The sequence below is a fragment of the Arvicanthis niloticus genome, chromosome 23 (genome assembly GCF_011762505.2).
Source record: "Arvicanthis niloticus isolate mArvNil1 chromosome 23, mArvNil1.pat.X, whole genome shotgun sequence".
Lineage (NCBI taxonomy): Eukaryota > Metazoa > Chordata > Mammalia > Rodentia > Muridae > Arvicanthis > Arvicanthis niloticus.
The window spans coordinates 740449-757749 of NC_133430.1; the positions used below are offsets into that span (position 1 = coordinate 740449).

General features: G+C 38.1%; 1 long non-coding RNA gene across 1 annotated transcript; it reads left to right on the forward strand.

Moving 5' to 3' along the window:
* Window positions 1-6865: 6865 nt before the first annotated feature.
* On the forward strand, window positions 6866-15779 carry LOC143436668 (uncharacterized). Its single transcript, XR_013106532.1, has 3 exons — window positions 6866-7213; window positions 8124-9160; window positions 14373-15779. It is a non-coding gene; the product is annotated as an uncharacterized LOC143436668 (long non-coding RNA).
* Window positions 15780-17301: the final 1522 nt, after the last annotated feature.

Consider the following 17301-nt stretch of genomic DNA (forward strand, 5'->3'; position numbering starts at 1 on the left):
CCTTCTCTCTCTCTCCTCCTTTTCTCCCTCTCCCCTCCTCTCCCTCTCCCCCTTTTCTCCCTCTCCCCCTCTTCTCCCCCTCCTCTTCTCCCCCTCCTCTTCTCCCCTTCTCCTTCCCCTCTTCTCCTCCTCCTCTCCTCCACCCCATCTCTCTCCCCCCTCTCCCTCTCTCCCTCTCTCCTCCCTCTCTCCCTCTCTCCTTCTCTCTCTCTCTCTCTCTCTCTTTGTCTACCTCTCCCTCTTGAAAAAGTCTCACTATATAATTCAGGGTATACTTTAAGTTTTTCTTTTAGCTATTCAATCAAAACTATATATACTCAATGACAAGACATAATTGGGTAAGGCAATTTTTTTTGCCCAGGAGCTTGGCCCAACAATCCTATCTTCTGTCTAGCTATAATGTATTCATACACTTAAGAAATTTATTATTATAACTAATTCATATTTTAGAGGTCTAAACATGCTCCTCTTTTCTTGTACTAACTATATAATAATTTATTCACCTTCAAAAATGTTAGCTATCTTTTAAGCCTTCATAAAATCCTATCATTAATCATTTATTTATTTGAACCAAACTATCACCTCAATATCCTTTGTTGGGCTGATAAGTGCACACTTGGCTTTATTGGTCATTCTTAGCTTATCAATGCAAATTCACTCATAAGATCTTTTTAGAAAGGCATTCAGTTAAGATAATGATACATCAGGAAAGAAAGATTATGACTCTAAGAAAGCAATATCTCAGTCTTCTCCCTGGGCTCTGAAGTCAGAACAGAAACATAACTGCTAAGCTTGCTGGAGAACTGCCAAAATATAGTGTCTTCTGTGGGTAGTAAAGATTAGGCAAGGACCTGATCTCAAGTGACATTTCCATTTATCTATCTGGCCCTTTCCCAGGTCTTGACTGGCTACTACTCACACTGCACTTGATGACAAGACATGAATTGAATAAGACCTCTTTGACCAGGAGCTTGGCCCAATACTCACTTTTTTTGAATTTCCCAGAGCTGCATACATAGGATATGATTAACAAAAGATTCTGGAATTGATTATTGCACACATAGATTATGAAACATTTTAAAGCTTCTGGAACATAGTATTCCTACTCAAGAATATACAGAGACCTTTAGTAGTCTTTCCTAGTAGAATCATGTATCCAATGTTATTCATAATGTGCTGGAACTCACTAGAACAAGATGACTCTGGGTAAAAGACTAATAGCTTTTAAAATAAGTGTAAATATCAATCAGGAAGGAAAACAGTCTTCAGACACAAAATTTTATTACAACAAACACAGCACTGAGATAAACTAAAGAAAAGGAGAACAGAAAAGAGGAAAGAAAAAAAGGCCCTTATACACCTTGTGCTTTAAAGCTCTGTCTAGGATTTTCTTTTTTTCTGTTTTCTTTTTTTTTTCAAAATTAATACTAAAATAGAACCATGGTGACTAAATATCACTGTCTTAATAATAGATTTAAAATATTAAGTTTTGAATTTTTCAATAGAACATAGAACTTAGGGAAGATATTAATGCAAAGTAAGTCAAAATGTTAACCTTGATAAACTATCAAAATTTGGATTGATTCATACAAATGATGAAAATTCTGAATTTAAATGGAAGCTGTCTTTAAAAGACAGTCTATCTCTATCACATAGAGTCATCCAAAGACCTCCCTTATCTCGATACTAACCTGATAACTCAAGTAATGCTTTGTAATAAAAGTTAATATTGGATACTTGAAACTTCCAAATCAAATTCTCCAAACTGCACTTTTGTTACAAGTGAAATGAAGACTTAACAGTTCTTTGCCTTGAAGTTTCATTATATACAAGCAGCACTGTGTTTCAGAATAATTTATGTAACTATACATTATATGATGTAATGTAACATATATATGCAAATTATGTCATTCATATAATTATTGATATAACATAAGTTTAAAATGTATCAAACTTTTATGTTCTTTTAATTACTTGTTATATTACTGCACATATATATATATATATATATATATATATATATATATATAAAACTGATGTGATATAAGGTCACACTACGAGTCCACACAACACATGGTTAGTAAAAATTACTGCTGCACAGTAATTTTTGTGCTCTTCTGCAGTGTGAGGATACCCTGCCCTATGCACATTTCTCTTTGGCTGGCTTTAGTGTATGTCCTGTTACTATAAAAACAAACACACAATCATAAATATAGTGCTCTCCTGAGTCCCTATAACATACCTGAGAAGTAGTGAACACCCCTAAGTTTATAGGCAGCTGGTCAGAATTTAGGGTGCCTAGGGTTTCATGAATTTGTAGCCCATGTTTGAAGTGAGAATAGTGTATATAGCAAGCTGTACATTAGTTGATGAAGTTTAACCTAATTATTATATAAAAATCTATTGTGTTCCCCTCGTCATACCCTCATCCATAGAAATGTTGACAAAAGAAACAGGTTTCATCTCAAAGGTATGAAAGAGAAGGTTTATTATAGAGCCAAATATGAGCTGTGGCTTAGAAACATTGGACTCAGGTTTCCCCAGATACCAAGTTCCAGTAAGGTAGCAATTTTTTGAGTTTTATAATGACCAAACAAAAAAGTTCATGAAATTAAATACTTTTCAAACATATGAGTGGTTATATCAGGTAGACAGGTTACAACAAAATCAGCAAAACCTCAGTTATAGGCCTTAGATGCTGTTAGATACATCTAAGGCCTTTGGTTGATAGAAACTAGGGGTCTGTTTATACATTGCAAAGGATTTACCCAATTTATTACAAAACATGTTAGGTCATGTATAGAGAAAAGTGATAAAAGATTTTGAATGAGGCTAAAGATGGTAAAGGTGACCCAAGGTAATTTAGCTATGAACTTGCAACATTCCAACTTCCTCATATCACTGAAGATCTTCTAATTTGTCAATCAGCCTGTTGCGGCCCGAGCTGGCCCACGTTTGGAGGCCAAAAATGTTGAGAACTACTCTGCCCCACACTTGGGGGCCAAAATGTCTCAGGCTGCTCTGTCAGTGTTTGAACCCGCACTGCCAAAAGCCTTGGGGGCTAAATTGTTAGAGCCCTCACTGCCCCAAGCTGCTCCGGTCTTCGGGTTGGGTTTCAGCAAGAGAGAGAGTGAGGACGGACACGAGGAATGGAGATGAGGCAGAGTGTGATTCAATCCCGTTTATTCTTCAGTCTCTCTTCCTAGTCCAAGTCCCAAGTCTTGAGTTCCTAGTCCCTAGTTTCTAGTCCCTAGTGCCTCCAAGTTCCAAGTTTCCAGTTCCAAGTTCTCTTCCAAGTGCCTGCTACCTAATGCCTAATAACTAACTCTAAGTTGTACTCTCTAACCTAATTCCTAGTTCCAAGTTGTACTCAACTCTTCTGTCTGCCTCTTGCCTTTTACATGTCTCATTTCTAAGCCACGCCTCTAAGTCATGCCTTTAAGTCATGCCCTTAGGCCTTGTCGCTAAATTTGATCTCTAAGTCATGCCCTTAAGTCTCGGCTCTAAATCACAGCTTTAAGTCTCACACACCCAAGGGAAGATCCTGGGTATCTAAAGCAAGATGTTATGAAAGTGTGCTCAGCTGTTGTAGGCTGATGTAATTAAGTTTCTTGTCAGGGTATATGGCTCAAGATGGCTGCAAAGATGATAGCTGCCTTCTGTTGGCTCTCCACATCAGCCTTTGTAGAAATGCCTTTTTTCCAGAAATTCCTGTTCATGGAAATCACATATCCATGAATGAAATCCTTCTAAGTTTTTCTAAGCTCTTTTTTTTTCTTTTCCATCCTCTGGTATTAAGACTACTAGTGGTTTTACTGTCATGTTAAGAAAAAAATATATTACTTAAAAAATAAATAAAGGCCAGGGTTTTATACCATCACTTTTTCTATCATGTTTCCAGGAAACTGGCTGGTGCTGTGCATCAGGGCTTATGTCTGCTGTTCATGTTCTAAATACTAGTCTTACATCACTAAGCAACTATCTAAATCTTATAGACTTTTGGGGGATTCACATTCCTCAAGAAACTTATTTAAAACTTATTTAAAAGCAATTATTACCATAACTTAGCTCCCTTAGCACTTTTTGAGGAAGTTCATACGGCTCTGAGTGCTTATAACTGTATCCAACTTCAAGGTTGTTCTCTCTTCTTCTTGCTTATAGTTGAGGATAGAGGGCTCAGCTTCCCATTCTTCCTGTCATGTCTGCAACTTGCCACACTATCATGATGGACTTTTATCCCAATGAAATCATAAGTCCAAATAAACTTTTCCTTTTATAAGTTGTACTGGTTATAGTATTTTATTACAGCAGCAAGAAAGTAACTAATATACTGTAGAAATTGCCATTGAATTAATAATACAGAGTAACAAACAAGTTAGTAAACAGTCTATTGAGTCTTACAATAACTCTACTTCTTTTCTGTAATAGAATACTTAGATACTACCCAGGTAAATTGCTTGTGATAATAGTCTCTGAGACCTTCTACCACAGTCTGAAGGCTTTCCAGGTGATCTGTTGCAGGCAAGGCAACAGGTAAGGGATATTCCAGAACACTGCAGCAGCTGGGAACCCCAAGAAGCCCAGCAAACTCTAGACCCATCCGTCCCCCCACCAGCCTTCATCCCCACTGCTCTTACTCCACCCCGTTTTGAGCCTGTGCCTCCCACTGGGGCAGATCATCAGCTTGTCTGTTCATCTGAAGGCTTCACAGTCTGAAGGCCTGCTACAGCTAGGGTCACAGGCCTTCCAGGAGACTTCATGAAACTGGAAAACTTCTGTAAGGCAAACAACAGAGTCAATAGAACAAATCGGCAACCTATAAATGAGGAAAAAAATCTTCACCAATGATTTGGTTACACATCTGAGAGAGGACTACTATCTAGATTATATAAATAACTCAAGAAGCTAACCACAAAAACAAACAAACAAACAAACAACCCAATCAAAACATGGGGTATAGAACTAAACAGAGAATTCACAACAGAGGAATCTTGAATGGCTGAGAAGCACTTAAAGAAATGTTCAAAGTCCTTAGTGATCGGGGAAATGCAAATCAAAATGACCCAGAGATTTCACCTTTTACCAATCAGAGTGGCTAAGATCAAAAACTCAGGTGACAGCACATGTTGGCAAGAATATGGAGGAAGAAGAACACTCCTCCATTGTTAGTGGGACTGCAAACTGGTACAACCACTCTGGAAATCAATTTCGAGGCTCATCAGAAAATTGGAAATAATTGTACTTAAAGATGGAGATATACCACTCCTGGGCATATATCCAAAAGATGCTCCACCCTATCACAAGGACACATGCTCAATTATGTTCATAGCAGCTGTATTCATAATAGCCAGAAACTGGAAGCAACCCTGATGTCCCTCAATGCAAGAATGGATCCAGAAAATGTGGTTCATTTACACAATGGAATACCATTCAGTGATTAAAATCATGGAGGACATTATGAGTTTTGCAGGCAAATGGGTGGAACTAGAAAATATTACCCATAGTAATGTAACTCAGACCCAAAAGGACATGCATGGTATGTACTCACTAATAAGTGGATATTAGCCAAAAAAGTACAGAATACCCAGGATACAATCCACAGAATTCAAGAAGGTTAACAAGTTGAAGGGCCCAAGCGAAGATGCTTCAATCCCACTTGGAAGGGACAAAAGAGCAATCATAAGGGGCAAAGGGAGGAATGGACCTTGGGAGAGAGGAGGGGAGACAGATGGGAACATGAGCAGGTATTGGGGTAGTTGAAACAGGAATGAAGCCCTGAGTACCAGCAGAAAGAAGGGAAACAGGCAACCTCGGAAGGTAGGAGGCAGGGGAACCCTCTAGAATGTACCAGATATGAGGTGAGAAACTCTTAAGACTCAAAGGCAGGGACCTTAAATGAAATGCCCAACAGTGGAGAGAGGGAACTTGTAGAGTCTACCTCTAGTAGAAAGACAGAGCATCAAGTAGAGTGTTGGGGTTGCCATCCCACAGTAAAAATCACTGACTCAGAATCACTTTTATTCCTGTCTAAAAGTGACCAGCCCAAGTTGGGATCCATCTCAAGTGGAGGCTCCAAGGCCTGACATTATTACTGATGTTATGAAGTACTTACAGACAGGAGTCTAGCATGGCTGCCTTCTGAGAGGCCCAACAAGCAGCTGACAAAAACAGATGCGGATATTTACACCTAACCAGTGGACTGAAGTCAGGGACCCCTGTGGTTGAATTATTTAAAGGCTGGAAGAAGTTGAGGAGAACAACCTCATAGGAAGACAAGTAGCCTCAATTAACCTGGACCCTGGAGATCTCTCAGACACTGAGCCACCAACCAGGTAGCATACACAAACTGGTAAGAGGTCCCTGACACACGTACAGCAGAGGATTGCCTGGTCTGGCCTCAGTGAGAGAAGAAGCACCTAACCCTCCAGAGACTTGAAGCCTCAGGAAATAGGGTGTTCTGGGGGAGGGGTGGGAGTGGGAGTCAGGACATCCTCTTGGAGACAGAGAAGGAGGAATGGGAGAGGAATTTTTGGAGGACAGACTAGGAGGGGGATAACAACTGGATTGTAAAAATATTAAAGACAATTAAAAATAAAAATAAATGGTCTCTGAAACCTATGTTAAATGTCATGTATGAATCTTGAGTGTGAAAAGTAGTTTTGCACTGATAAAAAAGGCACCATGTCAAATATGCCAGAAGCTATGCAAGAGTTTTCTTATCAAGGAGTTTAGTATTCTCTAAAAACACTTTTACTGCAGGAAAATATACCTTGGCATTTGTGACAGCGTTATAAAAAAAAAAAAAAAAAAAAAAGCTTATGCTTCTGATTTTATTTTTTAATGAAATTTGAAAAGAGATAAGTTCAGAAATTGTAAATGTCTTTGATACAGGATCAAGGAACTATTCATCAGAAATGTTAGCACAGCCATAAATCCCTTAAACCAAGCAAAATGTTATGTCGAAAGCCTTGTTTTTTCCTTGCCAAAAATGATAACCTATGATATTCACGTAAATGAACTGAACAACTGAAATGTCCTCTTATCTAATTTTCATGCTATTTCCGTGCCTGGTAACTTTGGTTGCAAGAGTTTGAAAAATAAGGAACTGAAAAGAAGAGTCATAGCCACTTCACAGAGCAATTTACCACTGCACGCTGCTTCATTTCTCGGGAGACAAATGCCCTGCAATGCTGAGAAGCAAGCCATCATGAAGGTAATTTACAGACCACTGTCTCACAGAGGGATAGTGTGGAAAACTGACTAATGCATGGACCATCTGCCTTCTGAATTTCCCATTAGCCAGCTTGCTTTGCTATTCTCCCTGCTTGTTCTTAGTCAGGGAGTGAATTCAAAGGAAAAAGCAAATACTTTCATAACTTTTTTTCTGTGTGGATTTCTCTTCAAGCACAGGAACTGCTCTCTCTCTCTCTCTCTCTCTCTCTCTCTCTTTCCCACACACACACACACACACACACACACACACACACACACACATGCATGCAGCAAAACACTGGAGAATAATGACATAAATTCTTAGTACTGGGGCACATTTATCTCCTCTTAGTACAAAAGATTTTAGCATGCCCTAAGTAAAAAGTTGCCATACTTAGTGGTGTATCTAAGCCTGTATTCTCATGCATTTGTTCTGTTTGTTCAATGAAATCCTGTCTTTTTCTGTAAATAGGCTGAAACACATTAAAGTAAGAATATGTCAATATGATTATATTACAATGTGAAGAAAGAGCATCCAAATAGATAGACATACAAATAGAAAACACGTATCAAATCTGTAGATTAAAAAAAAAATCATGAAATCTATCCCATGGGGCTCTTAGCTTCAGGTAAAGTAAAGGTGTATATGATCACTTTTTGTTTTTGTAGAAGCACGTCATAAATCACATGTCTAGGAAATAAGTGTATAGGCAGAATTCATGTTGGGGATGTTTCCTGATCAGGTTTCTTAGGCTTACCAACTATGGTGGCATGGTCAGCCAGATGGTCAGAAAGGAGAGAGGCAGTGAGAATAGGAAGCAAAGGCTTCTCTATGGATGGAGCTGAAGTTGGGATTGGCTCTGCCAAGTGTTTTTAGTTGGATAATACAATTGTTTATTCTTTCACCCCAGACTCAGATTGGTCATCATGGCTCTTCCTGAACATGGAATGGCGTTGGATCACATTGGTTTCAGCAGAACTCGAGAAAGAGTGGATAGAAGGGAGCTCTAATTGCAAGTGGTCGGCAGGTCGTATGTATGTAATTTCATCCTGATGGCTGTGATAGATTTTGGCAGATCCCCTAGTGCCTACTGCAGAACAGAAAACAAGCTACTTTATGAAAGCAAAGTTATTCCAAACAGAATGAAAATAAATTATTTTAAAATGAATAATAGAATGGAAACAAATTTTCACAAAGCCCACAGGAAACATAACATATTTCATGGAGATGTTTATTACAGGACCTTTGATAAGAGCACAACATTACACCACTTGTGCATCAGAGTGACTCTGTAACAAAGTAGTCAAAACCAGGCCTAGGAACCAGACTACTGTGCATCCAGGTACAATCACTCAGTCATTCATTCCTTAGTTAAAGGGAAAAAAATAGTCACCATGTAAACCACCATGCTTTATATCGGAAATGTGACATAAAATGGGAAAAGATGCCAGAGATTATGTGGTTTGTCAAAATCACGTGACTACGGATGAAATCATGACTTTGATGAGTACCAGAGATTCACCTCTCAAATCTCATCACAGCTTCTAGCTGGGAGCTGACAGAAGGTTAAGGAGATGAGAAGCAACTCCTTGAGAAGGACTGAAAAGAGATCAAAAGTTCTTCCTGGTGTCTGGTGGCCCTTGAAGAGAAATGAGGCGCAGATCCTACACTTGAAGTGAACGGTGGATATTAAGAAAGCTGCTGTGGAAGACACTTATGCACACCACTATTCCACTGACTTTGCACTTGAATGTAAGACTCATTGCTGTCAATACCACACACTTTAACTTTGAGGAATTGATATGGAATTGAACTAGAAGTCTCCTAAGGACTAGTTCTCATGGTCTTAGACTATAAGCTGCCATGGGAGAAAAGCAGTCAATAATTCTACCCCTTTGTAAAACCTGTGAGCCAGGACAATGATCAGCCTACAAGATATCCCTAGTGGTGAGTTATGTAATTGTATTTACGGCCCACTAGATAGGTGTGAATCCATGCTTGGTATTATAAAACAAGCCAACTCCCTGTAGCAAAAGAGGAGCAAAAGTGGAGGCCCTAGAGGAGAACCTACTACTGCCAGTTTCCTAAATTCATAGCTTCTAACTGTATTGTAAGTACTTGTCTTTATACTTATATATAAAATATAGCTAACATAATTCACCAAAGAAGCATTTTTGAAAGCAACTGAGGCTACTACAGAGATCCACAACAGGCCAAATGCTAAGACTAAATAACCATGGTGAGCTCATTGTCAATTGGTACACATATAACACAACCTCTATACCTAAGATTGAGGGAAGAACATCATAGAAGAGAAGGCAGAAAAATTACAAGCCAGAGAACAAAGAAACCAGCTAGACATGACAGGAGTGGTGTCTCATGGAATCTTAATAAGATAGTTGTCTAAACAAGACCAACTAAATGATAATACCAGTTGACCTTTCAATATGAATGGGAGTCATTTCACAAGACCCTACCCCTAAGTGAAGAATTCCAATGGCAATCAATGGCTTCTGGGAGATGGAGATAAAATTTTCTCTGGGAATGAGCCCCTAATTAGGTTATCTAATCCTCAGTTGTTAGCTGTACACACACCAGAAACACTAAATGGGGTCAGCATGTTGTATGTATGCAAAAATAACAATTAAAAAGAGGTATTGAATTTGAGAAGGAGGAGGAAGAGCACAATAGGAGTTAGAGTGGGGAGGACAAGTAGAGATGATGTAAATATAGTATCATGTATGAAATTCTCAAAACATTTAAAAATATTTATTAAATGACAAGCACTGATGGGCACTTTGGAAGACAGAGAGCAAGAGATGGGCAGACTAAGAAAAGTTCATTAAGGTTGTAGTCTTTGTCTTAAGAGTAATAGTAAAATCACTTCAATATCTTATAAAGAAGGGAGTTGCTAGGGAGCTGCTGATGGTAAGATCCATCTAGATGTTTCTGGGCCATAATGAGGCAGAAAGTCAAAGCAGAAGGGTGTGACAGAGCAAAGTTGCTTACCTCATAGCATCCAGGAAGAAGAAAGACACAGGGCAATAAATACTTCCTGAGTACATAGCATCAGTGGCCTACCCAAAGCTTCCATCAACTCACAAATAGTACCTCCAACTGGAAACTGTAAAAGGACATAACTACATGTCACCCAACATTCACAAATTTCTGAGATTAGTTAGAACAAAAGCTTGTTTCAGAACTCTGACCACAGAACGAACAAGAATACAAGGCAAGAACTCTAAATAGAGAAGCTACTTCTGTTGCTAGGGCTGAATTTACAAGGGGAAATCAAGTGGATCATAATTGTCCTGGAGAAGCCCTATGCAAAGAGAAACAGAGGAACCTGAATTTATTTATTCAGTTATGCAATATACATATATATGTGTATATATATGTATATTGCATAACTGAATATATATACATGTATATATATGTTTGTATATATATATATGTATATTATATATACATACATATATATGTATATTATGCCATATATATATATATATATATATATATATATATATATATATATATATTCAGATACTTTGAAACCAGATGATGTTATGGTTTCAGGGACTGGATAGCTTACCAGTTCTATAGCCTTTGATTTCCTGAAGCTTAATTAAAGATAATTATGTATGTCAACAATGATTTTGTCTATAAATATTCATTTTCCTATGCACTCTAATATAATGGATACTAGAAAGATAGACACTCCTTTTTGATGAAGGATGGTTGAAGATTTATCCTGTGTTCTATGTTGGAAGGGTACTAGATGGCTGGCACTGGATACCTGAATATTAATTCTAGTTTTGATATGAGCTTATACCTCTATATGGAAGCTAGAAGTTACTAATGTAACAAATATTATCCTTAATTTGCCACAAGTGAGTTGTTCATTTTTCCAACAGCTGTACAGTTCTGGATATAGAACAAGAGTAATAGGAAGGTTTTAAAGAGAAACGCCCTTTGATCTTTACCTAAGGAGCTCCATTTGAGACTAACTTTAGAGAATTTTCATCTTAGAGAACTGTTTTATACCTTATATGACCACTCTGCTTTTATGTAGAGTCTGTTTTATTAGACATCTTCAAATCCCCTTTTGGCATAAGACCAGATGAAAACTCCCCATAACTGTAAAACAATTCTGATAAGAAGGCTATCTGTCATGCCAAGCATCTTCCCAGTTATTGAATGGTCTAGTGCTGCCTGACTTTGTCCCTAGCCATCAAAGTAGAGACTGGACATGTTTCCAACATGTCTCTGTCTCTGACTTAAATAAATCATTCAGTTACAAATTAAGAAATATATTGAGCATTCTGAGAAAAAGTTATAACTACTTCTACTTCAACTAGAATTATTTTTGTAGCTCTCCTATTTTTAAGGTCTATAATTAGAAAAAATATCTACTCTGAAAAGGCAATAAATGGGTTGAGGATGTAGATCCATATTAGGATGTAGATCTACATGCTTGCCTAGCATGTGCAAGGCCCTTGGTTCAATCCCTATACCTTAATTAATTAGTTAAATTAAAGAAAGAAATTTCAGAAAGGCATCTCTTAAGTCCTGAGGGTTTCAGCTGCCAAACTCAGAGACAGACTCAAGATAAAATTCAAAAGGCCTTCACTCATATGCAGTTGGTTGCATTGCATGGGCTTTATACTTCTCTGGGAAGATTTCTCAAGGTATCATTAATAAAAAAATTACATGGGCTAACTCTGAATTTTATTTGAAATATCAGGTATAGAAACTAACCTGAATAAAAGATGACACTTATTTATACTACTCAGGTAAAACTGGAGAAAGGAAGATGAAATGATCTCAAACCCATACTTGTGTATGAAATTCTCAAGAATTAAAAACTTAAATCTACTCCAAGACTCAGCTATACTACTCTTGGGCATATACCAAAAGGGTGCTCAATCCTACCACAAAGAAACTTTTTCCTTACTTAGGTTGGGAAATTTGTACTTCAATGATTTTGTTGAAAACATTTTCTGAGCCTCCAAGCTCGGTTGCATCACCTTCCTTTTTATTAGCTAATTAGTATTATTCAGAGATTTTTGTCTTTTTATAATGTCTCAGATTTCTTGGTTATTTTGTGTCAGAAATTTTTTGATTTAACATTTTCTTTGACTTGTGTATCCATTTCTTCTAGTATATATCTTCAATGCCTGAGATTTTCTTCTGTCTCTTATATTCAGTTGATGAAGTTGCTTCTGTAGTTCCCATTCAAATTTATAAATTTCCAAAATTCCCTCAGTTTGGGTTTTCTTTATTGATTCTATTTCCAGGTAGGTATTGAACAGTTTTATCCATTTCTTTCTACTATTTGTTTGTACTTTCCTGCATTTCTTTATGGGATTTATTCATTTCCCTCTACTCTTTGTGTTTTCCTGGATTGCTTCAAGGGTTTATTCACTTTTTCTTTAAGAACCTCTACCATCTTCATGTAGGGTGTTTTAGGGTTTTTTTCTTGTGCTTTAGCTGTACTGGAACATTCAAGGCCTGCTGTGGTAGGATCGATGATCTCTGTTGGAGATATATTGCTCTCACTATTATTGATTGTGATTTATGTTGGCATCTAGGCATCTGGTATTGGGATGATTAAAGGTCTAGGTACTAATCTCTGTTTTCTCTTTGTTGGGTGGGTGTTTTGTTCCTTGGTTTCTGTTTCCTGTCTGGATTTTAGGAAAGTGTGACCACTTGTATTGCCCTGTGGGAAACTTTTTGTGGACATGGTAGGTGTGGCCACTGAGAGCTCAAGGTAAAATGTGTTTCTGGGTACTGTGAACTGACACTTTAAGAAATTGGATAAGGTAGAATCTGAAGTTCACAGGAGAGAGGAGAGCAGAGTGTTCAATCACAATCTGTTTATTTAGTCTCCTTGGAATAAGCTTACACAGTGAAGAGAGGTCACCCTAGAGGGTCTGCTTTACAACTTGGGATTGGATCTGGAGGAACAAGAGAGGGGAAGATCTACTTTCTTGCAAGAGTGGCCTGTGGGCTAGCAGAGGGTGCCTGTCAAGATATAGCAACAAATTTCATGCCTTGGTTTTTAATAACTGAATAATTTTCTATTGTATAAATATACCACATTTTCTTTATCTATTCTTTGGTTGAGGAACATCTAGGCTGTTTCTAGTTTCTGGCTATTATGAATAAAGCTGCTATGAACATAGTTGAGCAAATCTCCTTGTGATATAGTGGGGCATCTTTTGGGTATATGCCCAGGAATGGTATAGCTGGGTCATGGGTTAGAAGTATTCACCATTTTCTGAGAAACTGATAAATTGATTTCCAAAGTGGTTATACTAGTTTGTACTCCCACCAGCAATGGAGGAGTGTTCCCCTTGTTCCACATTCTCACTTGAGTTTTTGATCTTAGCCATTCTCACAGGCATTAAGATGGAATCTCAGAGTGGTTTTGATTTACATTTCCCTGTTGACTAAGGACATTCAACATTTCTTTAAATGCTTCTTGGTCATTGGGGATTCCTTTGCCGAGAATTCTCTGCTTAGTTCTGTACCCCATTTTTAAATTGGGTTATTTGGTTTGTTGGTGTCTAATTACTTGTGTTCTTTATATATTTTGGAAATTAGCCCTCTGTTGGATGTAGGGATGGTGAAGATCTTAGGCAAATCAATGAAACTTGAAAAAAAAATCATCCTGAGTGAGGTAACACAGACCCAGAAAGACACAATAATATGTACTCACTTATACGTGGACATTAGCCATGAAGTACAGGATAAACATCCTACATATTCAAAGAAATTAAGTAATAAGGAAGGCCTAAGGGAGGGTGTTTGAATGTCACTGAGAAGGTAAAATAAAGTAGATACTGGAGGTGGATAGACGGAGGGAGCAGGGTGGGAGAGGAGGTAAAAAGGCAAACTGGGATTAGGATAAGATATGATGAGTGAGGTTCGAGAGGGCTGAAAGAAAGAACAGAAATCAGTTGGGGAGTTCTCTGGGACAATGGAGGCTTTCAGGCTCCTGGGAGCCTATGAGGGTGATCCTAGTTGAGACTCCTACCAGATGGGGATATGGAGACTGAAGTGGCCATCTCCTATAGCCAGGCAGACTTCCACTGAAGGGAGGGGGTCACCAACCCACCCACAAAACCTTTGACCCAAAATTTATCTTGCCTACAAGATGTGCAGGAATAAAGATGGAGCAGAAATTGAGGAAATAGCCAACCAATGACTCACCAAATTTAATACCCATCTCAAGAACTAACCCGTGACACTATTAATGATACTCTGCTATCCTGCCAAGCATAACTGTCTCCTGAGAGGCTTCATCCAGCAGCTGATGGAAGCAGATGTGAAGACACATGGCCACACGTCTGGCTGAACTGACCTTGGAGAGTCTTATGGAAGAGTGGAGGAAAGACTGAGGGAGCCAGAGAGGTCAAGGACACCACAAAAAGACCTATAGAGTCAACTAACCTGGACCCATGGGGACTCACAGAGACCAAGCCACCAATAAAAGAGCATGCAGGGGCTGGACATATTTCCCCTATATATTGGTAGCAGATGTGCAGCTTGGTCTTCATGTGAGTTCCCTAACAATTGGAATGAGAGCTGTCTCTGACTCTGTTGCTTGCCTTTGGATACCTCTTCCTCTAGCTGGACTGCCTTGACTGGCTTCAGTGGGAGAACATGTGCTTAATCCTCCTGTGACTTGACATGCCAAGGTAGGTTGGTATCCATGGTGGGCTTCCCCTTTTTTGAGGATAAGGGGAGGAGATAATATCTTCTCATTGAACTGCATCAAGCTAATACTTTATCCCAAGGATACTTGTTTTGAACTATGTCCTTTTCATTTTATTAATGGTTCAATGTAGCAGTCATATTTTCCAGGACAAAGTACCAACCTTATTTTTATATGAAGGATTATGTAATTTAGAAAAATCTACTTCAAAAATTTTGTTAAGATTCCCTATAGAAATATGTTCCATCTTTTACCAACTTACTAACAGCTTATAGTAAGCAATAATGTTTTTTAAAATGAAGCAAAACAAATATTTTTTTAAAACATACATTTTACCTACACAAGAACTCTCAAGATCAACTTTATTTTATAGCCACCCTAATTATAAACTTCTTTCTAAGGGATTAACATTTATAGCGTTTGCTCACTACACTGGGCATATTTGCTAGACATGTTGCCAGATAGTTAGATGACTCATATTAATCTGTAAATTATAGAGCACTTATTGATGCTGTTAAAGCTGAGCAGAGTGGATAAGGTCAGGCTTTCATTGAAAAAAAAAAAAAGAGGTCTGTGAGAACAAACCTGAGTCTTAAAATTTTAACCATCTTGCCTCTGTGGTGCTCTGAGGTACTCTGAGCTTCTCTATAGAAACATCTATGAAAGTTATATTCATCAATAAGCGCCCATGTTATCAAATGGCATGGCACTAATATTGACCTATGTGTAGCTCATTATTTCCCGCAACTGTTTTGGGGGCTTACAGTTTCCAGTATGATTTTTTTTTCCAAAGTAATTGCTCTTTTGGTAATAAGTGGAAAGTTCTGTCATTGGTTTGCTGAATAAACTGCCTGCAAGTCATGTTTACATGATTTGTTTCTTTGTTTAGAGTGGGAAAGCAAGTCATAGCAACATGTTGGTGCTCTCCTTCTACCCTATGGGCTCTGGGAACTGAATCTGGTTGTTAGACTTCGTGATGAGTGCCCCACCCACAGTGCCCTCTCCTCAGCTGCCTTCTTTTCACTTTGTTTTCATTATATGTCACAATTAGCTTCATCCACAGAATTTTCATCAGAGTGGGAGGTATGGAATTGGCTACTCAAATAAAATGCAAAGGTAATAAGGGACATTGCAATGCTTAGATCAAAGTGTTATCCCAGCCAGAGTACAAGGACATGGGAAAGCGTTTGTTTCTGATGCTCAAATACATTTTTTTCTTTGTTTATGATAAGTCCAGTAGGGCTTGTTTAGGTTTCCAGAATTTGGGGGGAAATCAAATGAATGAGATTGTATTTACTGTTCTCTGTTGTTTTCTCACTTCCTCCCTGGCTTTTGTCAGTGTGTCCTGCAATCCTGGTGTTGTTAAGTGACCTGTAAAGGAAAAGGTCAGTTAACCCAATTCAGTTATTTTCAGATCTGTCCAAACAAAACAAGCTTAACTGTATTTATTTTTCCTTACATTCAAAATAGATATTTTTCTCACAGGATATGTCATGATTACTACTTCTCCTACTTCTGCTCCTCCCAGTTCCTCCCCACCCCCTCTCCCATCTAAATCTACTCCCTTTATATCTCACATTAGAAAACAGACTTCAGATTAGAAAACAGTGATAATACTCTAACTCACATTAGAAAACAGTGATAATAATAAAATATATAACAAAATAAAGCATAATAAAAAACAAAAACTATTCCATCAGAATTAGACAAAACAAACAAAAACAAAACAAACAATAAGCTAGAAGAAAAATATCCTAAAAGGAAGCACAAGAAACAGAGACCCAACTAGTTTGCACACCCAAGAATCCCATAAAAAAACGCTATACTGGTAGCCATAATATACATGCAAAGGAACTTGTGCAGACCTATGGAGGCCCTGTTCATGTTGTCTCAGTCACTGTGAGTTCCTATGTACATTCATAATGTTGAGTGAGGGGGCCTTCTTCTCTGGTGACATCCATCATCTGTCTCTTAAACTTTCTGCCTCCTCTTCCCAGGTTCCCTGATCCCTGAAGGGAAGGATTTGATGGAGACACACTGTTCAGGACTGAGTATTCCAAAATATCTCTCTCTGCATAATGTCTGTCTGTGTGTCTCTGCATTTGTTCCCATCTGCTACAGAAAGAAGCTTTTCTGATGATGTCTCAACAAGGCACTGATCTATGATTATGACAGAATGTCATTAGGAATCATTTTATTGCTGAGGATTTATTGTTTGTTTGTTTTTAGAATAATAGTGTTTGGTTTTACCACAAGTCACTGTGCTGGCTATCTAGTCTCAGAGCATTGGTTATCCAAACAGTGTGGTGTATAGAAGGCTACCATCTCATGGAGTAGACCTTAAACCAAATCATATATTGGTTGGTTA